Here is a 25,455-nt window from a genome sequence, read left to right as displayed (position 1 = left end):
TCCCACCTCCACCCTTTGAGTGCTGCTGCTGGAACCTGAGCGGTCCCATTACTAAGTAGAGCGCTCCCAACATGAGGTAAGCGGCACCATCTTATCTATCCTCACCACCCATTGAGAAGGTACGTTGGCTTTACAGGTCAGAGAACTGAGGCTTTCCAGTTCATCTAAGGAAGCACCTCAGACTGCAGCTTCAGCAGTGTCTTTTATGGTTGTGAAGTCGTTGTGAAGTCGACTTCCTACTTCGATGTCTTGTACCCATCTCTTAAAGGGCCACTCCCAGCTGCAGGTAAGGGAATGTCCTTTGGGTGTTTCTACTTCTCCTTTGCTTCCTGTTTCACAGTCAGTTCCTAATCCATAACAAAACAACGCACCTAATCCCAGCTGTGGTAACTGAATATTTTCATAGTCAGTTGCTCTGGCACCTGGCCAAGACTTTTGATAAGCTAAGTGAAATTAACTTCATGTGCTGGGAATTTATTCCCACTGAAGGACACTGTCCAGAGCCTGAGGGGGGGATGTAGGCTTAGAGAAAGCAAATGCTCTCCAGTCAAGGCCCAGGCCACAGAGCCTCCTTCGTGGTCTGACAGCAAATGCTTTCTAGAGGAGGCTAAATCCCCCCCAAGGTTACAATAGCCACTCTGAGCTTTAGCAGACGCTGGTTTTATCAGCTCAAGGTTGAATCTATTTCACAGCAAAGAGGAATGGGGAAGAACCCTTACTGAGCCCTTCCTCCTCAGCTAAGCAGCTTTACAGCATTTCAAAATGCATCTAAGCGGCAGTGGTGGTGCACAGCGCTTGGGAGGCAGAGGCAGGCAGATCTCTGAGTCTGAGGCCAGCCTGGTCTATAGATCGAGTTCCAGGGTAGCCAGGTCTACACAGAGAAATCCTGTCTCAGAAGAACAAAGACAAAAACAAGCAAAGTGCTTTCTAGACAGAAATGAGAACTGCTTTGGCTTTTGCTTGTTTGTTGGCTTGCTTGTTTACTTTTTGTTTTATATTTATTGTTTTGAGTTTTGTTTTGTTTTTTTACTATTTCAAGAAAGGCAATGTAGTGTATGTAGTCTTTACCTAGTCTGAGATTATTTTCTTGCAAAGATTGAGATTAAAAAGGAAGGAGGGAAAAATAGTAAAATTCATCTTAAACATAGTAAATGATAATTCTAGAAGACAGCCATTTCCATGCATGTTAGTCTTAGAACCTCTTTTAGCACCCAGCTCTCCCCTCAGCTTCTCCCTGCCTAGCTGCTCATGATGGGTAGATTAATGTCTGCCCAGAATGCTGTGTGTAGTCCCTGGTGATCGTCCATGGGAGTCTCAAGACCACATCCTTTTTACCTCAAGCCATACCCCTCAGGCCTTAGAGGTCTAGTCCAGGCCAGGTAGTGACTGTTTCACACCAGAGAACCTGTCTAGGAAGGCCATCTACATCCATCTGTCCAGCTGCTCCTCTTATCTGTGAATTCCTTTTCCACAGACACAACCAGTTGCAGTTTGAAAATATTTAGGGTAAAAGAAAACACCCACATCTATTGGAGCATGCACTGATTTTTGAGTAATTATTCCTTAATAACCCTTTATAGTAATGTGCACAGTGCTTTCATTGTATCGGGTGTTGTAAGGAAGCTAGAGATGATTTAAAGTGTGGGGGTGGGTACACGTAAGTGTCTCAGTCATAAAACACACTCAAACGCTATCATTTGAGGGGCTGGAGACATAGGCCAGTCAAGAGCACTTGCTGCTCTCGCAGAGGATCTGAGCTCAGTTCCCAGCACCCACATCAGGCAGCTCACAAACACCTGTAACTCCAGCTTCAGGTCATCTGTCATCTTCTGGCCTCCATGAGCACCAAGACACGTGTGCATATGAACACACACACACGCACGCACACACACACACACACACACCATACAAACGATGTGTGTGTGTTTCCCTGTTTTGTTTATCCAGCCTCTGCCCCTTTCTTTTAAACATCAAAACATTTTAATTACATTTTTTTTTACCTACTGTGTAAGTACATAGGCATGCACATGCAGAGGCAAACGGCAAACGAGAGATCTGAGGACCGTTAGTGAAGTTCCCTCTTCCCTTCTCCACAGGAGCTCCAGGCTTGGTTACAAGTCTTGGTAACTGTGACTGAGTCACTTTGCTCTTCTTAAGGTTTTAAAACCAACCCTTCCTACTTTGAAAAAAAGAATTAAAGTGAGGGACCATTTTTTTCCTAACGAGGAAGCATCCAGGCAAACAGACAAACAGGGTCCAATAAACCCTAGAATGGGACACTGCAGTGCTAGTTCTGGACAGACATGGGTCTGAGGGCATAGAAGAACTCTGTCCCCAGCAACCCCAGCTCTGCACTTCGCACTTTGCACTTACGTTTGATTTTTATTTCATTTTTACAAACCTTTGGCAATGGCTGTGTGAAGTTCCCAAAAGTAATCGGTGAGTTTAAAATAATTTCAACCAAAATCTTAACATGATTTTTTCCTTGGCACTTGACAAGCTGATTGTAAAATTCACAAAGAACATGTTTAAGAATAACCAAGATAATTGTCTCAAAGGGAGATGGAGTAGGCAAGATGTCTCCCACCTGAGAAGGAGATGGATCTTGAGCGTAAGGTAATTAAGAGGGCATGGTATTGACTCAGGGTCAGATTTAGAAAAACAATAGCTTAATGTTTAGACTGGGGTTTCAGGACAAAGTTGAGGTGGTGTCTCAGCTCAGTGGGAAATGGGCAGGTTATTAAATACATGAAACTGGAAATGTGAGAGGGCCTGAGGTTACCATCTTGCCATCTTGAATCAGACAGATGACAGACAGACAGAAGAAGCACATGTTCAATGTTAAAAAGCCATAAACATTAGAAGAAAATATCATATTAATTTATGACAGAAGGCTTGTAAACCCAAGTTCAAAACTTTAAAAAAAGGCCTTAGAAGAAAAAAATGATAACTATGACATAAAAATAAAGTCTCTTCTACAGTGAGGCGCTAGCATGTCAGACTTCTAGCAATATGGGAAAGTAGGAAAAATTTATATCTCATGAGGCAAAAGGTTAGTTAAAACAAAGAAGCAATGCTTACGAATTAATGGTCACAGATATACCTAGCTCGTTTTTCAAAGAGGACCTTTTAATGAACAGTAAACACAAGGAGTTATAGCCTCAGCCAGGCATGGTGGGAATCCCTGTATAGAGGAGGCAGGAGCAGTAAGATCACAAAGACCAGCCTGGACTATGTGGCCTTCCTCAAAAAAACAAACTTACCCAATTACTTTAGTAAAGAGGGAGATTCAGATTAAAGAACAAGGTTAGGCTGACAATGCTCTGTAACAAAAACCAGAAAACCAGACATGAGTGTTTGAGTTGAGTCTTTTGAGTTGTTGGCTGGGGCCATCCAAGAGACTTTCCTGTCATGTAGGCTGTTGTTCCTGCCCTCAATAGAGAAGTAAATCCCTATGGCTAAAGACACCATGCACTTCAGAAGCAGGACCCAGAGCCCCGTGGGCTGCATCTGACCTTAATGCCTCCCTAAGGACCAACTTTCACAGTAGCAGAAGCTCCAAGGCATCATGCGAGCTTCCAAAGGAGTGAGTCAGACCACATTACTACCTATTATGACCTCTATGACCTCTATGAACCAGATCAGCCCCCCGTAAGCATGAGAACCAAAGGAGCAAGTCAGACCACAGTACTATGTATTATGACCTCTATGAACCAGATCAGCCCCCCGTGAGCATGAGAGCCAAAGGTGCAGTAGTGGCATGCATACATTGGCAGTAACCAACAGCTCTCTAGTTGGACTTTAGACCCAGTCAACAAGAGCAGAGCCATTCCTGGTACTGGAACCCTAGCCAACTACCTGGTGCTAGTGAATTCATGCTGGTTATTAGAGGATGTGCTACAATCTAGGGTGATCCTAACAATATATAAACGTGTCTTTTCACCCTCGGATAAATGTGGTCTTCACTCTTCATCAAGGAAAACTTTTGTGCATTATATGGAGACCATTACAGAAAACTACAATCAATCAAATGCCTTGTTGTGGAGCCCAGTCTGGCTCAGGAAACATTTCTGAAAGGTATTGGAAATATTGTAAAATCAACAGGGTCAAGGAGTTTCCTATGAGATTGTGCCTCATAGAAACATTAAAAGATGCACCCATGAAGTCTCATCAAGGAAGGGCACACCAATTGATTGTCCAGGGCTGAGTTTAATTGTCCAGGGCCATATGCTCAGCCCTAAAAGCATACATACAAGTAACAATATATAGTCGGAACAGGTTATGTTTAGGAATATATGTATATACATATGTGATGAAAAAATAATTAGTGAAAACAGAGGCCATGAATGTGAAGGCAATGGGGAGGGGCATATGGTAGGGTTTTGAGAAGGGAAAGAGAAGCAAACAAAAAAGGAAGTTACGAAGCCCAAAGTAACATTGACAGTGCCTAGCAATACATTTCTTCCTCCCACTCATGGCAACAGGGGTGGAACCTGTCCTGGTTAAATTTTTGTCAACTTGACATAAGCCAGGGTCATCGGGGAATAGGAACTTCACTTGAGAGAGTGCCTCTGTCATCTTGGCCTATAGACAAGTCTGTAGGCATTGTCTTCATTAGTGACAGACAGCAGAGGGCCCAACCTACTGTGAGCAGTGCCATCCCTGGGTCTGAGTTAAATAAGGAAACAGGATAAGAAGTTCAAGGGAGCAAGCCAGCATACAGCATTTCTCCATGACCTCTGCTTTGGATTCTCACTCTGAGTTCTTGCCCTTGCTTCCCTCATAAGAGACTACAACTTAAACTGAAATAAATCTTTTTCTTCCCACAAAACAACAATAACAACAATAACAAAACAAAAACAAAAAGGTCATGGATCACACTATGATAAATTCAAACACCCCATTCCTTCAGGGAAAACAACTTGTCTGTCTGTCTGTCTGTCTGTCTGTCTGTCTGTCTGTCTGTCTGTCTCTATCTATCATCTATCTATCTATCTATCTATCTATCTATCTATCTATCTATCTATCTATCTATCTATCTATCTATACCTGTCTGTTTCATTTATATAAAACACAGCCTGACTGTCTTCCCGAAGGTTGTGGCAGGCAGCTGAGGGTGTTAGAATTCTAGTCCCATGCATACTTGAAGGTATGGATTTGTCCATCTCTGGTGCTAGTAAAATAATAATTTTCATGCTAGAGATGGCTTGGTTCTTAAAAGCGATTGTCATGCAAACTAGAAGACCTAAATTCAGTCCTGAGACCACATGTAGAGAGTCACTTGTGGTGGTATATGCTGTAACCCCAGCACTCCTACAGAGAGGTGGGAGGTGGAAGCAAGAATGAGCCTGGAGCTCAAAGGCCAGCGAGCCTGAAATACATTGTACAGCAGAAACAAGAAAGATTGGCCTCAACAAGGTGGATGGTGAGAACCAACCTCCAAATTTGTCCTCTGACTCCTACAAGTGTTCTGTGGCACACACAAACCGACATTCACACTCACATATGCACAAATAATATTAATACATATCAAATTTAAAAATAATTGCCATTTAAGAGACTGCACCCCTTGAGTTAAACATAGAAATTGGAAGGAAGATATGTGATTGTACAGCAATTGTTACTGCCCTGGCATCCAAGTTCATGGTCAGTGACCTCATCACATAAGATGTAGGCCAGTTGCTCGGCTCAGCAAACATGTTGTCCAATTGGGAGTAGAAGATATAGACAAGGAAGTCATTCAAAATAAGAGGAATATTTCATGCACTGAAAATGCCCACAGGTGAAAGGCCTCTAAATATGGAGGAGGTCCCAGTCCTGTCACCACAAGGAGCTGAATTCTCTCAGCAGATTACTCCTAGCAATCTCATGATAACTCACGACCGTCTGTAATGGGATCTGATGCCCTCTTCTGGTGTGCATGAAGACAGCAATATATAGTCACATATATAAAATAAATAAATCATAAAAGATAGTAAAAAAAAATCTGTCAGTTGAATCCCAGGAGATCTGATGCACTCTTCTGGTCTCTGCAGATACCAAACATATACATGGTACACAGACATACACCCAGGCAGACACCCATATGTCCATATTCTTTAAATAAAAAAATTAAAATTATTCTTTTTAAAACCTACGAGTTTGAACTTGGTTGATGAGAGACCATCATACATTTCCATGAAGGGTTCTCTGTGTGCAGAATAGACTAGTCACCATCCAATAGATTCTCTTAAGACTGAGCCCAGCTTAAGCATGCTCCAAATCAGAAGGAACAGTGCCTCCAGGGCCCATAGCACATCCCGAGTATAGTCTTGTTGATTTGTGGTTTGGTGAGAGTTTGTGAGAGAGGTTGCAGGCAAGGCCCAAGCCCCTGAGTGGCAGCTGCTGGCATGATAGATTTATGCTGGACTCCGACTCTTGGGAATGGAGACTTGAGTCTGCAGAAGGCACCATCGTAAACGGGGGTGCCAGGCAATCTGCACTGGCAGCTGACTCTTGGCTCCACAATAAACTCAGCCCTCACAGGCAGTCAGGCCACAGAAATTTATGAGCCCTGAGGAGCGTGTGTGACCAAGGCTGCTCAAAGGAGGCAATACATTGTGCAGGGCCGACTGTCAAATAACATGTTAGGGTTTCTTCAGTGCTCCCAAGACTTAGAGATTACATCTTCAATACATCAATAACTTAGCCCCTGGTTAGCAGGGTGCACTGGGGCATGACTAATCAGCGGATGAAAGTGTCTTTGTGGGGATTAACTTTAATGAAAAGAAAAGGGATAGTTATTCAGGGTTGGAATTCCTCCACAAATCAAAGGGCACACTGACACAACAGGTTCATAAGGTAAGAATGAGGCCATTGTGGAAAATTAAGGAATGGCTACTTTTTATATAAATCACAGTTCAGGGCTCTTTGGTTGTGGATTCCACAGGAATTGGGACTCCAAGTTTTTCAGGTGTATTTAGGGAGGCTGTGCAGTCCTTAAAGAAAACCAGATGTCCTGTGTCCATATTAGCCCTTTCCCAGTGGCTTCCAGTCTGCCTGGCAACTAGCCCATTGTGTCTACAAGAGAGAGTGCCCTGCTTCCTCCAAATATGGTGTGCAGAATCCATCCTGAACCTGTTGCCTAATCTGTGAGCTACTCATAGACAGACCATGGCAACGACTGTACTCAGCCTTTGGGCCATGTAAGAAAGGCACTTCTCTGCTCCTCACGGTGACAACAGCTCAAGCCAGGATGAGCCAGGGATGAGCTTCTCTTTAGAACCGATCATACGTATGCCTCCCTCCATGATTTTCAAGTCATACCTCATTGATGTGGTGCTCTGAGAGTGGATATCACTAACACCCTACTCATGCCCAGACTTCATGATTTGAATCTCATAATGAAGAAACTACCAGATAGAGAAGAATTCCATGAAGCAACAGGCTCCTTCTCTAATACAGGGGTTGAAGAACTATTTTAGATTAAGAAAGACCAAAAAGATATGACAACCTAGCTAGGCTGGAGTCTTGCCACAATGAAAGGGCTGTCACACTGTAGGACATATGGCTGTCTTATGAGCTAAGAAATATTAATGATACATCTTCAATCTTAAATTTCCTAAATTTCATAACTGTATAGCAGTATGTGAGAGAGCTCTTGATTTGTCTTGTGGATTTTTGTAGTTTGTGTTTTGTTCTGGGAATTGAACTAGGGCTTCATGCTGTTTGACAAACCCTCTACTGCTGAGCTATGGCACCAGCCCGTGAAATACTATTTTTGTTTGTATGGGATGCACAATACACATGGAAATTTTGGGAGTTAACATTGATGGTGTTTACAACTGAGACCCAAAAGGTTTGTGGGCATGGGAGAAAGCCCAGTGGGTAAAGTGCTTGCTGTATAAATCTGAAGACTTGTGTTCTTACCACTAACGCTCGTGTGAAAAGCCAGTGGTGCCACATGTCTGTAGTCCTGTTACAGGGACATGGATACGGAGAAGCCTAGGTGCGCTTACTAGCAAGCCATTCCAGCGAGTCAGCATAGTTCATGTTTGATGAGAGAGCTAGCCGAGACAGAGTATGATTGAGGAAGATACTCAGTGGGACAAGGAAGTGCACATCACAGTGAACAGGAAGCAGGCAGTGAGAAAGAAGGGCAACCCCTGGCTTCCTGCCTTTACCCTACTCCTTCCAGGCCTACACTCCATGACACAGAGCTGCTTGAATTCATGGATGTTGATTCTCTCTGGAAACACCCCATAGACACGCTCAGAGGTGTGTTTTACAAAGCTCTCTGGAGCCAGTCAGGGCAGTGAAGCTGGCAGTCAACATCAACAATCACATACAAACAGGATGCGAGAAATACAGTGAGATACAAGGTAACCATTTGTGAGGCTCCATGGAAAATGTACAGGAGTTCATTGTACTGTTGTTGCAGCATCTGTGTAGGTTCCAAATGCTTTCAACATAAAAAGCAACAAAACCAGGCCAAAAAAACAAAAACAAAACGAAGCAAAACAAAACACAAAAACAACAACAAAAACCCAAACAAGTTATATTTTAACAATAGTAAAAGCAAGAAAAAAATGTATACCATCTTTGAAACAGAAGCCCTGCCTGAATTCCTGTTGTTACAGTAAGTCTGTCTACGAGTACGAGAGAGAGGGAGAGAGACAGACAGATAGACAGACAGACAGAGAGATATGAAAGAAATGCTTCAGCCAGTATCCACTAGAAATGCTTTCGACTTTGGCTTTCATACTTCCCAGCATGTATGAGTATAGACAGACCTACAGTCCTCACACAATCCAGTCTGGAGCTGGGAAGGAAATTCTTTTTTTTTTTTTTTTGGTTCTTTTTTTCGGAGCTGGGGACCGAACCCAGGGCCTTGCGCTTCCTAGGTAAGTGCTCTACCACTGAGCTAAATCCCCAGCCCCAGGAAATTCTTTTTAACCCACTGCTTTGTTCTGTTGGTTGTTTTGTTTTGTTTTAATAGATTGGCTTTGTGTCTTATAGACTTGCAAGATGATTGCGGCACTTCCTGACATCATGACTCCTTTCTAGGAGGGAAGTGAGTTAAAAATAAAGACAGAAGAAAAGGGACAGTGTCCCAAAAGCCTTTGTAGTGCAGTTATGCTAAAATATGACCAACATGTGTCTGTTTTCTAAGCACCTCTTCCATAACTTCCATAAACTGACTGATCTAACCTCAGAAACTGAGACTGAACCTGGGGTTGGTTCTGGTTCTTTTTGTCCACGCTGTGGTTTTGTACAAACCTTTCTACCTGTCTTGGTCAGTCTGTTTCCTCAATGTAAAGTGAGAAATTGAAATTGGATTGTTATCTGAGATTCTCTTCTAGTGACAAGTCTGTGATTGCATAGGTTTGCTTTTTGTTTTTGTTTTGCTTTGTCTGTCTGAAGTGCACAAAATCGCTAATTTAAACCAGTTTAAACAACTGGGATTCCCCACATCCCTTTCTTTTCTGAGTCAGGGTCTCATTGTTTCTCAGGCTGGTCTTGGACACATGGATTCAAATAGTTTGCCTGCCCCAGTCATCCACATACCCAAGGACAGAGGCATATATCCCCACACCTAGCTCAGGAAGAGTGTTATCTTACAGAGGAAAGGTGGACAGCTGGGGATCCTGGGATTTCTCCACTCATGAGGCTGTCTGCTCACCTGGTGTGACAGTTTGAATAGGTGACCCCTGTAGGTTCATACATGTGAATGCTTGCCCATATTATTAGGAGGTGTGGCCTTGTTGGAGGAAGGGTTGGGCTTCGAGGTCTCCTCTTATGCTCAGGCTCACCCAGTGCTAACAGCTGTCTCTTCTCGACGGTTAGAGTTCTCAGCTCCCCCAGCACTGTGTCTGACTGCGCAGTGCCATGCCTCAAGCAGTGATAATAATGGTCTAAACCTCTGAAACTGTAAGCCAGCCCTAAGTAAATGTTAGGATTGCCTTGACTGTGGTGTCCCTTCACAGGAGTGAATCTCTAAGACACCTGCCTTCTTATGAAACACACATGCAGCTATTGTGGGTCAGGAGTGAGCGCCTAGATGAGACAAGGTGCACAGGAGTTGGAACACTGTCTCTCCGTTCTCTCTCTCTCTCTCTCTCTCTCTCTCTCTCTCTCTCTCTCATCTTTATTAACTTGAGTATTTCTTATTTACATTTCGAGTGTTATTCCCTTTCCTATCATCCCCCTAATCCCTCTCCCTCCCCTTCTTTATGGGTGTTCCTCTCCCCATCCTCCCCCCATTACCACCCTCCCCCCAACAATCACATTCACTGGGGTTCAGTCTTAGCAGGACCAAGGGCTTCCCCTTCCACTGGTGCTCTTACTAGGCTATTCATTGCTACCTATGAGGTCAGAGTCCAGGGTCAGTCCATGTATAGTCTTTGGGTAGTGGCTTAGTCCTGGAAGCTCTAGTTGGTTGGCATTGTTGTTCATATGGGGTCTCCCTTCAAGCTCTTTCAGTCCTTTCTCTGATTCCTTCAACGGGGGTCCCGTTCTCAGTTCAGTGGTTTGCTGCTGGCATTCACCTATGTATTTGCTGTATTCTGGGGGTGTCTCTCAGGAGAGATCTAGATCCGGTTCCTGTCTGCCTGCACTTCTTTGCTTCATACATCTTATCTAGTTTGGTGGCTGTATATGTATGGGCCACATGTGGGGCAGGCTCTGAATGGGTGTTCCTTCTGCCTCTGTCCTAAACTTTGCCTCCCTATTCCCTGCCAAGGGTATTCTTGTTCCCCTTTTAAAGAAGGAGTGAAACATTTGCATTTTGGTCATCCTTCTTGAGTTTCATGTGTTCTGTGCATCTAGGGTAATTCAAACATTTGGGCTAATAACCACTTATCAACGAGTGCATACCATGTGTGTTTTTCTGTGATTGGGTTACCTCACTCAGGATGGTATTTTCCAGTTCCATCCATTTGCCTATGAATTTCATAAAGTCATTGTTTTTGATAGCTGAGTAGTATTCCATTGTGTAGATGTACCACATTTTCTGTATCCATTCCTCTGTTGAAGGGCATCTGGGTTCTTTCCAGCTTCTGGCTATTATAAATAAGGCTGCGATGAACATAGTGGAGCACGTGTCTTTTTTATATGTTGGGGCATCTTTTGGGTATATGCCCAAGAGAGGTATAGCTGGATCCTCAGGCAGTTCAATGTCCAATTTTCTGAGGAACCTCCAGACTGATTTCCAGAGTGGTTGTAGCAGTCTGCAATCGTTCTCTTGAACAGCCTCCAGGCAGCTGTCTTCTTCCACATGTCTGCACAGGATTGGCAAGGAGTATGGAATGAATAACCCACTAGATTAGGCTGACAATTAGACAGATCAGCTATGGTCACACAAACTTTGGGTTGCCAGAAGTTCTAGATCCTTTACTTATAATGGGAGCTGCTTTGGAAAATAATTTTCTTCCAGATGCTGCAGTAAGGTTCACACACATCAAAGCTCACATACGGCTGCCTCATCCCCTAATTCAGCACTGACCACTTCCACCTTAGTAAAGGAAGTAGCTCCCTGGCTGACTGCTCCAAGAAACAGGGAGAAAGGAAACATAGGCCTAAAAGCATGGGTTCCCTTGGGGTTTGTGCACTGTGACTATTGACTCACTTACGTCCATGTATTAATTTAACAAATATTTATTGAGTATATATACTCTCTCAGGGGCTGATGAAAACCTGTGGTCTCTGGGGATTTAGCTCAGTGGTAGAGCACTTGCCTAGGAAGCGCAAGGCCCTGGGTTCAGTCCCCAGCTCCAAAAAAAAGAACCAAAAAAAAAAAAAAACCTGTGGTCTCTGATCTTAAGTAAGTTACAGTCTTGTGGTTGAAACAGACACACGGACAATTAGAATAAATATTGTTAATGGGAAGAGTCAGGAGGAAGGGATACTTAAACACTGGGTGACATCACAAGGGGAATTGCAACTGACTCAGTGCTCTAGATTCCCATTATATTAATCATGTTATAAAATACGGACAGGATGGTGCATGTGTATATGTGCATATGTCCATGCTTTGTTGCTTGTATGTGTGTGTTTTGCATTTATATGTGCCTGAAACGACATTGTTTCTCCTTTATCACTGTGTATGTGTATATGTGTGTGTATTTGTGTTTCTGTGTATGTGTGTGTATGCGTATGTATGTGTGTATATGTGTGTGTGTATGTATGACTGTGTGTATGCGTATGTATGTGTGTATGTGTGTATATGTGTGTGTGTATGAAGTGTGTGTATGTGTAAGTATATGTATGTGTGGGTGTGTATGTGTGCATGATTGTGTGATTGTGTGTGTGTTTTCCACAGAGGATCTCACCATTTCTCCCAGACTGTTCTCAAGCTCTGGGAACATCCTCTTACCTCAGCCTCCCAAGTGCTGGGATTTACTTTCTTTACCTAAAACTTTTAAGAAAATAAAAATTCTATATGTGGTGTGTGTGCATGTGTGTGCGTGCGTGTGCGTGCGTGTGTGTGTGTGTGTGTGTGTGTGTGTGTGTGTGTGTGTGTGTGATTTTTCCACAGAGTGAAATGATAGGGTTGGGTCTGCCCTGTAAGTCTTATAAGTCAGTCTCATTGTTTCCTGTTGTGGGAGCTTTTCTATCCAGTTCCACTGTGCAGTGTTTGCTGATAAAAGGCAGTTCTTTCAGTGAGTTTCTCAGCAAACTAGCACCAGATAATAATGTGTCCAGCACCATGCCATCTGTGTTGGCATAATATCTAGACATGTATATTTTATATATGTATATTATCCCTGTAGCAGGCCTCCTATACATGGTGGGGGTAGAGAACAAAGGATTGAAAACTCAGTGTTGTAAAACCAGCATGTAATTTAGGTAGATGTAAGATGTGTGGTCTGAGGACATGGCTCAGTGACAGAGCATCTTCCCGGGCACCTGCAGGTAGAACTGACACAAAGGGCTGGACATGCTGAGTTAATCGTGTATGAAATGTTTTTAAAGGTAAGGAAGGCAGCCACACAAGCAAGCAAGGAAAAGGGGTTATCAAGAAACTGAAATATAAAATGTAAGGGAGGGGGTAGGTATAGCTGTAGAAATTATCTGTAAAATGGAAGGCATGTGAGAAGAAATTCTAAGAATATAAAGCAAAGAAAGATGGTCAGATTAGACCGAAAACGAAGATCGACCTTTATGATGTCTATAAAGGACACACTGTAGATTCAAAGATATAAATACATTGACAGTAAATAGAAGAAAATACAACATATAACCACTTAAAGAGTGACATAAGAGTTGTAGTGGCTTTTAGTGTGAGACATAATCAAATGCAAGGCAGCAGATGTTAGAAGACCAAAGGGCATGCTTCTGATAGCATCACAACAGAGCAGGAAGAATGCTTCTGATAGCATCACAACAGAGCAGGAAGAAGCGATTATAAATTAGATACAACTAAAACACCTTTCCAAACACACTGACAAAACCTCACAGAATTAGAAAGAAAAATAGACTTTATCCATTATATTTGCAAATTTTAAGAATATCCTTCCAAGTCAGGTACCAGTGACTCACATCTTTAATCCCAGCAATTCAGGAGGCAGAGGCAGAGGCAGAGGCAGGCAGATCTCTGTGAGTTTGAGGCCACCGTGACCCACAGAACATGTTTTTGGACAGTCAGAGAGACCCTGGCTTCAAAAACTAAAAGCCAAGTCGAACAAAACAAAAGAAAAAACAAACCAAAAAATAGGCTTCCATTAGCTGACTAACCAGACAGTGTCTCGAGCCCAACATCTTGCCAGCAGGAACGACGCGCAGACACCAGGATCCTTCTGCAGCAAAGCGTTTATTACATCTTGAAGAGGAGAGAGCCGGGGCCCAGAAAGGCGCTGCTTATATACACCCTAGTGCGGCGCGTCCATGCCTGATTGGTCGCTTACCCATGATCTCACTGGCACGCCCCGGGGTGGGCAAAGACTTGGCGCGAACACACTCTTGCACATGCGCACACAGCTAGCTTCCTGAAAGGAAGTCGGGCTGGCGCAGCGGAAGCCAGCACCATCTTGTAATGGCGAATGTTATTGCGGCTTTCCACATCTCCCCCTTTTTGTTTTACTAGAATGAGGCTGGTCTAGGCCTCTGTAGTTACGTCCGTCTGCTGTGGCTCCTGTCTTAGGTCGTTTCTCTAATGTCACAGCCACCGGGCCCCGTGTCTTAGATTGGTCTGTGCATGAGGAAAGTTGCCTGTCTCTGGATACCGCAGTGCTGTGTGACAGTAACTGCTAAATGACCTAGGGCGAACTCTACAAAAGAGGCCAGCCAGAAAATGAGTTAGTGGGGAAATCATGATCACCCTATCGTGTGCAATGAGGAAACCTCAGCGATGTAGAAGGGCTGATCAAAGAATCATTGAGTCTCTCTCATCCCAGTGCAATGGATCCACAAATCCATGGGGTGCAAGAGCAGAGAACTCAGATGCCGACTAATTCCTGAGCATAGATAACCAAATTCCAGGGGAGGCCCCTTGTTCAATGGCCACAAGTGCTTGAGTGACAACGACCTTGTCACATTTCTGTTGAGATCTGGGTTTGTAAAACAACCATAGCATGAACACTAATCCACAGCATAGGGCTGCATCAAACAGAGCCACTCCCGATAAGTAGTGGGCACCTCATCTGGTTCTCCAAGGGCCGTAGTCAAGCCGCTCCTATAATAGAATTCCCAATTGTTAGCAACTACTCCAGAAAGTTCACCCACTGTGCTTGCCTAACAATAGACTGGGGGAGGGTAACTCTAGACACTGCAGACACAATGGCTGCAGCAGTAATGGCTGCTACAATAGCAGCGAAAGTAACAAGGTCTTTCCCAGGACAGTTTAGGATCGGTCATTCTTCTCTGGAACAACCAGCAGGCAATGGAACCATGTGTGAGATCTGCACAACCAGGGCAGAGTTCCCCAGTCCACAGCAGCTTCACGCAGATGGCATTCCTGTGAAGCTACAGACTGTAAGATGACAACACCAGTTAAGGCAGCAAGAGTCACCAGGGGAATGAGGGGGGATCTTCCATCTTCCTCTCAGGGCAGAGGAATGACTCCAGGGACCCGAACCATGAGAGCTGAATCTTCATGCAACCAGGATCAGCAAGTCTCAGCAACCACCTCTGGCAGCTGGCATACTCTTGTAGCATCCTCTAGAAAATACACAAACATTCCCTCTTCCCCATAAAAATACCTGGACAGGATCATGCCAATGCAGAAGTATGTCTAGGGTGCCATAAACCTTGGCATCCAAATTTTAAAATTGAAAATAAAAGGAGTATTATTAAATAATTGTATAGCATACAGGGATAACTCCCCCTTTTTATTTATTAAGATATAAACTGTCTAGTATCATTGTCCTCCCTCGTTAAGGGGTCTAGGCAATCCAGTTTGAGTTCTTAAATGTCCTATAAAGGAACAGTACTTAGTGTTCTTAACCACTAAGCCATCTCTCTAGCACCTCACAAACTTTGTTTCCAATGAGGATAACAAAGACCTAAGTCCTCTGGTAAGGTGAGGTACTTAGCCAACTAACATATCCTTAGAAGTTTAAAATTAGTTTTAAATATTCTTTTCTGGAGTAGTGTAACAGCTACTCTCTAAATATTAAAGCTCATTTTGAGAGCAAAGGTTTGTAGTAAAAATTTTTATATACACTGAAAGATTTAAAGTTCTAACTTCTTACATTGAAGAAGCAACAAAATTACATAATATAAGGCTGTTAGCCATTTTTAATGATATCACTTTATGGGCCCTCAAATTATAAGCAAGCTCACGAAATGAAAACTCACAATCGCCAGGACATAAACAAATTGCATAAAAACAATCTTCTAAATCTATCTTGAAATGGCAGTTGGAGTAAGCAAACTGGCTGTAATGTTCTCACAAGTTTCAAAACCTCATCAATCCTTCGTAAATCTTGTAACAATCTCTACCTGTTTGATTTTTTCTCAATTATAAATAAGTTTGAGTTAGTCAATGAAACACTGGCAATCCTTAATCACAATCCTTAAGTTCTCCTTGTAACACCAGAGCACAGCCACAAGGTCACCTGAGTTCTGAGTACCTGACTAGGCAGCTGTTCTTGGGGCAGTGGAATTAGCATCAAAATACAGATAACTTTAGGGCAAACCACAACTTTGGAAAGCAAAACTCAACCTCCAACAAACGATCTAGTCTCCAAAATCCAGTCTCTAAAACACCAAGTCTATCCTTCATGTTACCAAGTTTGACTGTCAATTCCTACATATGAACCCACGATGGTGCGGTCTCCAATACCTCAAAGAGACATTGTCCTAAATTCTTTTAGAAGCCTGGTTTCGAGGATAAGAGTTTCATAAAAATATTGTCTCAATTTAGACCTATTTCCCTAGGTTGGCTCATGCCACATGTTGTCTAGAATGACTTTATCTAAATTACCAGCTTTATGTCAACTTTCTGTTACCAATGTTATACCTTTTTAACCATATCTAATAACTTAAAAGCCAATAGTATATAACCAAGGCATGTAGAGCTTATTTATACATTTAAAACCAATGAGAAACAAAATTGAAGTGGCTACACATGTCTTTAATATTTACACCAAGCACCATTTTTACTTTTCTAGCTATGATTTTAAGAGAAGCACCTTGTCACCTGTTAAGTCTAATAATAAGTCAGGGATTTTTCTAAGAGAAACAGCCATCAACTCCTGTACCAAAGAAGCTGAGGAGCTGCTGGCACCTTTAAGATCAGCTCGTGCAGACGCTCAGCCCCCGGGCAGCTTCTCCAGCTGACCTAGACACCTGGCTACAGGTACAGGGCTCCAAGGACTGATTGAAACTGTTTTTTATTCATTGTTCCTTTTTTGAAACGAGTTAAAACCAAATCAAGGTGTGAACAACTGGCAGATAAAGTTTTCACCATTTTCTCTTTTGAACATGAAACATAAAACATTTAAGCAACGAGAAACAAAAACCACAGACATAAACTGACAGATATGGACAGCTTGGTGCACCAAGGACAGACAATAGACAGAGGGGAAAAAACTAGATGGTGTCCCACCAAAGGGACCCAGATTCCAATAGGAGTCAGCAGAGAGGTAGGATTTCCCCTTTCCCACCACTTGTACAGTGACCATCCACTCGAGTGGAGTTGATATGGACGATGGATTGTCTCAATTCTTGGACTAGTCCATCAACGTGTTGAAACCAAATTCCTGTAAGATACTGAGATATATTACGGGATATCTGAGCAGCGCGACTGACATTTACAAATGGTATGGAAGTGAAACACAGTCCTGAATAAAATACAACTCTGAAGACAAAAGTTTAGAATTGAGATATCTTTTTGTTTGATTCTCCTGAATAAATTTTTTAGGCGGTTTACCTCTATCAAATCTGACCAGTATGACTCTGTGAAGTTTCCAGAGCCTAATCCCACCTTTTACAAGCACAAAGACAAAATTTTTCTCCCAAAATATTGTGTTCCTTTATCTCCTTTTCTTTTCTTTTTTTCTTTCGAGACCTTTTCTCCCTCCGACATACTTTCTTGTTGTTCTGCAAGGACCCTCTGACCTGTCCTAATGGCTGTAATGGCTTCCCACACAAAGAAAAAAATAAACAAAATTACCAGCCTTGCCCACAAAGGATCCATAACTTTCGGTTTCTTCACAGTGGCTCTCCACCTAGGCCCATATCTTTCTTCTTCATAGCGAGCTGCCTCATCTTCTAAATCCTCTTCCTCAGAGGGGCTAAGCTCGTCTGTTTCTGAACTATCAAGCCCCAAAGCCTCTAACTCCTCTACTGGATAAAGGCTTTTCCTTTTCGGGGCTTTCTCCTCTTTTCCCTGTTTCTCTCCCGGGGCGTCCTTTCCCCTATCTCTCGCTTCCTCGGATCCAAGGTCCTTGGAAGGGCCTTTTTTCTTATGTGCACCTTTTCTCTTTGAGCTCTTTAATCTTTCATTCCGCTCTGTTTCTGACATGCTGTATCAAGACCAAACATGCCTCTCAGAGCTTACCTGCAGTTCTGGACCCTCTCCGCAAACGGAGGCTCTCCTCAGCGCCGGCGATGGTGAGGCGTTTTTTTTTTGTGGGTTTCGGCACCATATGTCGCTCGCCCAACGTCTCACCAGCAGGAACGATGCGTAGACACCAGGATCGTGCAGCAAAGCGTTTATTACATCTTGAAGAGGAAGAGAGACCCAGGGCCCAGAAAGGCGCTACTTATATACACCCTAGTGTGGTGCGTCCACGCCTGATTGGTCGCTTACCCATGAGCTCACTGCCACGCCCCGGGGTGGGCAAAGACTTGGCGCGAACACTCTTACACATGCGCACACAGCTAGCTTCCTGAAAGGAAGTCGGCTGGCACAGCGGAAGCCAGCGCCATCTTGTGATGGCAAATGTTTTTGAGGCTTTCCACAAGACAGAGAGTCAGTGAGGATGCAGAGGCCATGGTTAACACCAACTTGATATGATACACACAGCACAGTTCAACCAACAACAGAGGGGTGGACATGTAATAGTTCCCACGTATTATATTATAGTTGAAAATTACATCTCCATACATTTAAAACATTGTAACCACAAGAGGTATTGACAAAGAAAGATTAAATTAGAAATTGAAAATAAAAAAACCAAACCGTAGCTAGCTCTGTAGCATTTGTAAAGTAAATGCAGCGTGAACTGAGGGAAACGTCGTGAGGCACTGGAAAACATCTAGAACTGAGCCAGATGGCCACAGACAACATGGAAATTATGGTTGCAGCTTAAGTTGGCAGAAAGGATAATTTATAGTTTTGAACACTTTTACTAAAAATCTGAAATCAACAGTATAACTTTTGCCAGAAATGGACAAGGAAAAAAGACCAATTCAAACATAGCATAAATAGAACATAGGAAATGATAAAGGGTCATATAGAAACTAACACAAGGAGGAAAAGACCAGGAGAAACCAATAAAATAGAAAACTGACTTTTGAAAAGGGGCCACAAAATATATCAAACTTTAGGTAAATGACAAAGGGGGAAATAGAAGATTCAAAACAGCGAGTGGAGAGCAGGTTGGAAGGAAAAGGCTTGTGAGGACATAGACAACTTCATGTGAGCAATGAGGTGATTTAGGATAGGAAATGGTCAAATTTCTAAACAGACACGTTACCAAAACACATTTAATAGAAAAAATTAACCTTAATAAAATTAAAAATAAAGACATTGAATTAGTTATTTAAAAATTCTCAAAACAAACAAAAACCAAACAACAGTTTAAAAAAATGACCTACAAAAGTCTCTATGGCTTTATTAGTGCTTTTTTAATTTAAAAAATCTAAAAATCTTTCAAAAATATTGTAGATCAGCTTCTACTTAATCTTTTGATTACAATACTAACCTAGCATCAGAAAAAGACATCATAAGAAAAGTATTCCAGACCAGTATCTATTTTAAAAAATTTATTTTTCCTTTCTATGTATGAGTGACTGCTTTTGTGTGTGTGTGTGTGTGTGTGTGTGTGTGTGTGTGTGTGTGTGTGTGTGTGTGTATGTGTGTACTGTGAGCATGCCCAGTGCTGGTGAGGCCAGACACGGCATCAGATTCCCCTGGAATGGATTAGCAGGTGGTTGTGAGCCGCCATGCAGGTTCTAGGAACTAATTTCCAGTTCTCTGCTAAAGCAGTCAGTGCTCTTAGTCACTGAGCCATCTCTCCAAGTCCAGTCACACACACACACACACACACACACACACACACACACACACACCTCTGATGAATGTTTGCTTAAATGTTTGGACCATTGAAAACAGGAGATAATGGGAGATTGATATGTAATAGATTCAGGATTTCATTTGGGGATGATTGGAAGCTTCTGGTGATGAATGACTGTGACAACTGGTTAATAACATAGATTTCTCTAATGACACAAAACAGTGAATTTAGAAATGACTAAATGGTAAGTTTTTTTTAAGATTTATTTATTTATATGAGTACACCGTCGCTGTCTTCAGACACACCAGAAGAGAGCAACGGATCCCATCACAGATGGTTGTGAGCCACCATGTGATTGCTGGAAATTGAACTCAGGACCTCTAGAAGAGCAGTCAGTGCTCTTAACCACTGAGCCATCTCTCCAGCCCAAATGGTAAATTTTATACTGTGCATCCTTTTAAAATTGAAAAACAAAAATAGGAAAAATAATATGAGAATGAATAACCTATTGTTACAATTGTCAGACATTTAAAAAGATATTCATCGGGGCTGGTGAGATGGCTCAGTGGTTAAGGGCACTGACTGCTCTTCCAGAGGTCCTGAGTTCAATTCCCAGCAACCACATGGTGGCTCACAACCATCTGTAATGGGACCTGATGCCCTCTTCTGGTGTGTCTGAAGACAGCTACAGTGTACTCATATATGTGAAATAAATAAATCTTTAAAAAAAAAGATATTCATCAGTGATGACAAACAGATACTGGAAAAGAAACAACATGATTAGCCATTCTAGAGATGGAAACCAAAACCAAGAGACCCACAGTCACCCACTAGCACGGCTGTAACTGATTACAAAACTCAGCATTAATGATCGTGTGGAGATTGGTATCTCCATATGTTGCTAGTGGGAATATAGAATTATATAAGTTGATGGTTTTTTAAAATGTAACCATGGGGTTGGGGATTTAGCTCAGTGGTAGAGCGCTTGCCTAGGAAGCGCAAGGTCCTGGGTTCAGTCCCCAGCTCCGAAAAAAAAGAACCAAAAAAAAAAAAATTAAGATGTAACCATACACTCAGCATATAACCTAGAAAAGTCACTACTATCTAATCAAGAGAGACTTGCATACAGGTTTGTATCACAGCATCATCAGTAATAGCTGGTCATGAACAAGTGGGCAAGTCACTGAGGTGACTCCATGTAGTGCATTGACAGAGCAGAACAAGCATGCAGGTCCTGTACATGTGACAACATGGGTCACATTAACTGCTCAGGGGATATAATTCCACCATTTCCCCTTCCCAGTCCTCCAAGTCCTCCCACATATCTCTCCTTCCCTCACTCTTTCAAACTCACAGCCTCTTATTTTCTTTAATTACTGGTGTGTGTGTGTGTGTGTGTGTGTGTGTGTGTGTGTGTGTGTGTGTGTGTGCCCTGCTAAGTCCACATATGTTACTGGTTGGGCAGTGAACATTAGTAGCTTCTGTAGCTGCTGTGTCATGGTGACTGATATAAACAACTGGGAAGGAGGAGGAGGAAAGGCCACCACTGAGTGACTTCAGCCCATAGTTCTTGGTGAAATTGATTCCAGGCCTGTGGTTAAAGCACACAAGGTAATTTTCTAAAATACTTGTTTTATCATGTTTGTGTATGGATATGTATGTGCACATATGTTCAGGCTCCTTCAGAGGCAGGAAGAGGGCCTTGGATCCTCTGGAACGGAAGTGATAGGTAGTTTTGCATCACATGCTTTGGATCCCGGGACTGAACTTGGTTCCTCTGAAGCACAAGCTCTCAACTACTGAGTCACCTCTTCAGATGCAAGGTGCTTCTTAACAACATGGTTATAGGTAAATACAAAACAGAGTGAGAAAGGGATCCATAATGACCTACAAAGTCACTCCCCTTAGGATCTGCCTCTAACAGCTAGATGCCACACGTAGAAACTCCCAGAATAGCACCTCTGCCTGGGAGCCAATCAAGCACTCACTGTATGAACCTTGGGGGTACATTTTACCTTCCAACCATAGCAACCACATATGTGAATAGGGTGTATTCAGGATACCCCCAATTCAGGGTGATGTTTACTTCTGTGCTGAAGAACTTTGGGCCACTGGTTGGGAAAAGAGCATTAGGTTCCTGTATTGTGCACAGTGTCGAGGTTTGTTGGTTAATGAGTCTCTATCATCTTTGAAGCTTCATAATGTAAATTCACATGACATAAATAATAGTTTTAACTGTCAACTTGACACAAGCTACAATCACCTAGAAAGAGCGTGTTAACGAGGGATCGTCTGGACCAGGTTGGCCTGCGGACACGTCTGTGGAGGATGTCTTGATTACAGTAATGGTGTGGGAAGACCTAGCCAGCTTCATGCAGCACATTTGTGCGGCTTTGATCCTGGACTGCGTAGGATGAAGGAAGTGGGCCGTCAGAGTGTGTGCCTCAATTCATCTCTCTCTGTTCTTGACTGTGAATGCGATGTGACTAGCTGCTTCAGGTGTCTACAGCATTAACCACTCTACGACGACAGGCTGTAACCAGACATTGGAAGTTTTAAAAAAGTGCTCTCTTGTTAGTCACTTTTTATTAGGGTATCTTATCGCAGCAATAAGAGAATAAACTAAACCAGTGTGTGTGTGTGTGTGTGTGTGTGTGTGTGTGTGTGTGTGTGTATACACACACATTTATATAAACATATATGCATGCACACATACATTAATATATTTGATATATACATGTTATCTATACATATATATTAAAACATTTTTATTTGGGGAGAGTATGTTATATGTGTGTGGTGCGTCATGTGAGCGTGTGCCTCTGCTCGAATTTACAGAAGCCAGCAGGATGTTGGGCGTCCTCTGTCTCTGCCTTATGACCTGCAGGGTGGTAAGGGTCTCTCTCACTGTTCTGGCGAGACTGGCTGGCTCCTAGGATCTACTTGTTTCCTGCCTGGTTCTTTATGCCTGGGATTTAAACTTGGGGTCCCCATGCTTGCAGAGCAAGTGCCCCTGCCCACTGAGCCATCTCTCCAGTTCCCAAACAAGCATTTTAAGATAACTTTTACTCTTTATGTGTTTGTTTTGAAATGTCCGATGTGTTTGAAGGTGAAAATACGCACACATGTGGGTACCCAGCAAAGCCGGAGAAGAACTTTGGATAGTGTTTTAGAGATGGGGTTACCGGCATTTGTGGATGACTTGATGTGGGTGCTGGGATCTGAACTATGGCCCACATGCCTCCTCTTAACCACTGGGCCATTCTCCAGCTCTTAAGATAAATTTTAAAGACCAAGTTCTATGATGCTACAACTCCCTGTGTGGACTGCTCTCTCTCTCTCTGCTGAGCTGACCTTCATTTCCTGGCTTCTCTCAGGATTGCGAATCTGCAATTATTCTGTGGGTTTGAAATAGAGAGTGTTTTTCCTAGTCAAGCATTTGCCTTTAGGACTCGTCAGATGGCCGGCTCTTTCTCAGTTACGTTTCCTTTCCGTATTCATGATGTTCCCCACTTTTTCATGAAAGCAATTCTCAGGAACTCTAGCCACTTGGCTTGGCTAGCAAGCCAGCTCCACTTCCTCTAACTAATTAGAGCCTAAGTGCTCTCAACCCTCTCCACTTTATAGCTGCAGGGCAACATGGCGGTCAGCTTCCTGTGCTGTGTTAGACTGCCTGAGGAGGTCACTTTAAATTGGGAATGGTTTCTTTGGGCTCACGGTTTCACAGGCTAAAGTTCATGGTTGCTTGCTCTCACTGTCTTGAAGCCAGTCCAAGTCAGGGAATCGTGGGGGAAGCATACTGTATAGAGAAAAAATTTCACTTTATGGCAGCTGAGAAGGAGAAGAGAAAGGGAGGCACTGAGACCCCGGTATCCCCTTCAAAAGCCCACAATGATCTAAACTCATTTTACTATACCCTTCTCCTCACGGTTCCTCTACCTCTCCACTGAACAGACCAGTGACCGTATGGCCATATGGCCTCTGGGGGACAATGAAAACACAAATCAAAATGAACAGCTATGCAGATGGGCTTTCTAGGAATCTTCACATGATTCCTGTGAAGAGTGAATGGGTAGTACCCAACAGAGAGGCTGGTCCGCACTGAGCAGCATTCCAGAACAGGACTCTCGTTCTACTCCAAAAATGACCTCTGTGTGTGTGTGTGTGTGTGTGTGTGTGTACGCACATTCATACATTCCTGCATGGGCATGTGTTTGTATAGATGAGTGTGATTGTGGAGGGCAGAGGTCGACGTCAAGTGTCTTTCAAGTGTCCTTCTCTGTAACTTTCAATCTGTTTTAGAGACACCGGTCTCTCAGAAAACCCAGAGTTCACAGGTTGGGCAAGATTGCTTGGCGAGCAAGCTCGGCAGCTACCTCTGTCTTTACCTCCCACATCTGACTTTTAAATGGATACTGAAGACCTCCTGCTTGCAGGGCAAGCACCTTACCAAGTGAGCAGTGCACACTGTCCCTTTGCCTACTCGTGTAATCAGGTTCGTTAGAACACAAACACATTTGTTTGTTCATGTATCACCTGTGGCTACGTTACTGCTGCAGTCGTGCAAATCCATTTCCCACCTGGCCTCTAGAGGCTCAGCTTGCTAACCTCCGAACCTCTTTCCAGATGTAGGCAGTGGGGGTGGGGGGCAGGCATTATCAGAATTGTCAGTTGACAAGACTCAAGGAATGGCCTGGGCTTGTAGCTATTGCCTTGGCTTTCAACTGATCTTATACTTGAGCGTGTGGTGAGGTCTTATTAGCCCATCACTGGGTCACTCTCAAAGACGATCTCTGCTCATCTGGTAAGGATCTGGTTTGAGCATCTCAAACTGAAAAGCAGAGTCTGGGGCAGTAGAGTTTCAATCAGTATCTGAGCCACCTGGAACTACCAGAAGCCTAAAGCTGGGCATCCCTCCCAGAATGGTGTGCTTCACACACAGGTGCTGAGTAGAAACAGCAGCTGTAAAAGTCCACGTTTTATGGCTTTTGATGTGGTCTTCCCAACTTTTGAGAATTTCTGCTTTAGGAAGAGGTTCTTTTGGAATGCCTCATGAACAAGCCTCCAGGAGCTTTGAAGCCCTTGGCACACGGGTTACAGAGCAGAATGATGGCATAGGATCCCCGGAAGGGCTGAGGCTTCCAGGTGATTACAGCACACAGTGGAAGTTACAGGAGCATGTTGGCCAGCACCCTGCGAGGAGTTAGCCAGTGACATGGGAGGAGTCTCTGGATCTTTTTTGGGTTCAATGCTGTGCCATTTACACTGTTGGAAACTTAGGATACAAATTTGGCCTGGAAGACAGTGTAAAATCTGTGGTGTTAGCAGCATTTTCTGTTTATAGTAAATGGTTTATGGTTTTACCCTGTGGCCAAAGACCAAAGAGGTCATTTGCTTGAGAGCCTGTAGTGTTTTAGAAGAGCAAACTGAAACGATGCAAGCTCTTTGTCTTCCTTCCACAAACTTCTGTAATGGTTAATTTTCATTGTCAACCTGACTGGATTTGGAATCAAGTAGGAGGCAAACCTGCAGTGTGGCCAGGGAAGGGTAACTGAGGAGGGAGCCCCACCCTGAAGGCTAACTGGCACAGTGAATAGAAAGGGAAAAGGGAAAGGCTAAGACTAACTCATCACTCTGCATCCCGACTGAGGACACTGTGTGCCCAAGTTGCCTCAAGCTCCTGTTGCCTCAGAGAGAGCTCTCTTTTGCTGGAGCATCTTCCTCACCATGACAGACAACAGCCTCAAACTGTGATCCAGAATCAAACCTTCCTTTTCTAAGTCTCTTTCGTGGG

At 43.2% G+C, this 25,455-nt stretch overlaps 1 long non-coding RNA gene across 4 annotated transcripts in view; it reads left to right on the top strand.

Moving 5' to 3' along the window:
• The window catches only part of LOC102555040 (uncharacterized), a 133,966-nt gene that overhangs the window by 24,098 nt on the left and 84,413 nt on the right, over positions 1-25,455 (top strand). For 2 of the 4 annotated variants that reach the window (XR_010066468.1, XR_010066467.1), the window contains exon 3: positions 137-286. This is a non-coding gene — a long non-coding RNA (uncharacterized LOC102555040). Of the gene's footprint in view, positions 1-136 lie in introns of all 4 variants that reach the window. The other 2 variants (XR_001837862.3, XR_001837860.3) reach the window with 2 other exon arrangements.

The sequence above is a fragment of the Rattus norvegicus genome, chromosome 5 (genome assembly GCF_036323735.1).
Source record: "Rattus norvegicus strain BN/NHsdMcwi chromosome 5, GRCr8, whole genome shotgun sequence".
In the NCBI taxonomy this organism is placed as follows: Eukaryota; Metazoa; Chordata; class Mammalia; order Rodentia; family Muridae; genus Rattus; species Rattus norvegicus.
This window is presented reverse-complemented; position numbering and strand designations above follow the sequence as displayed.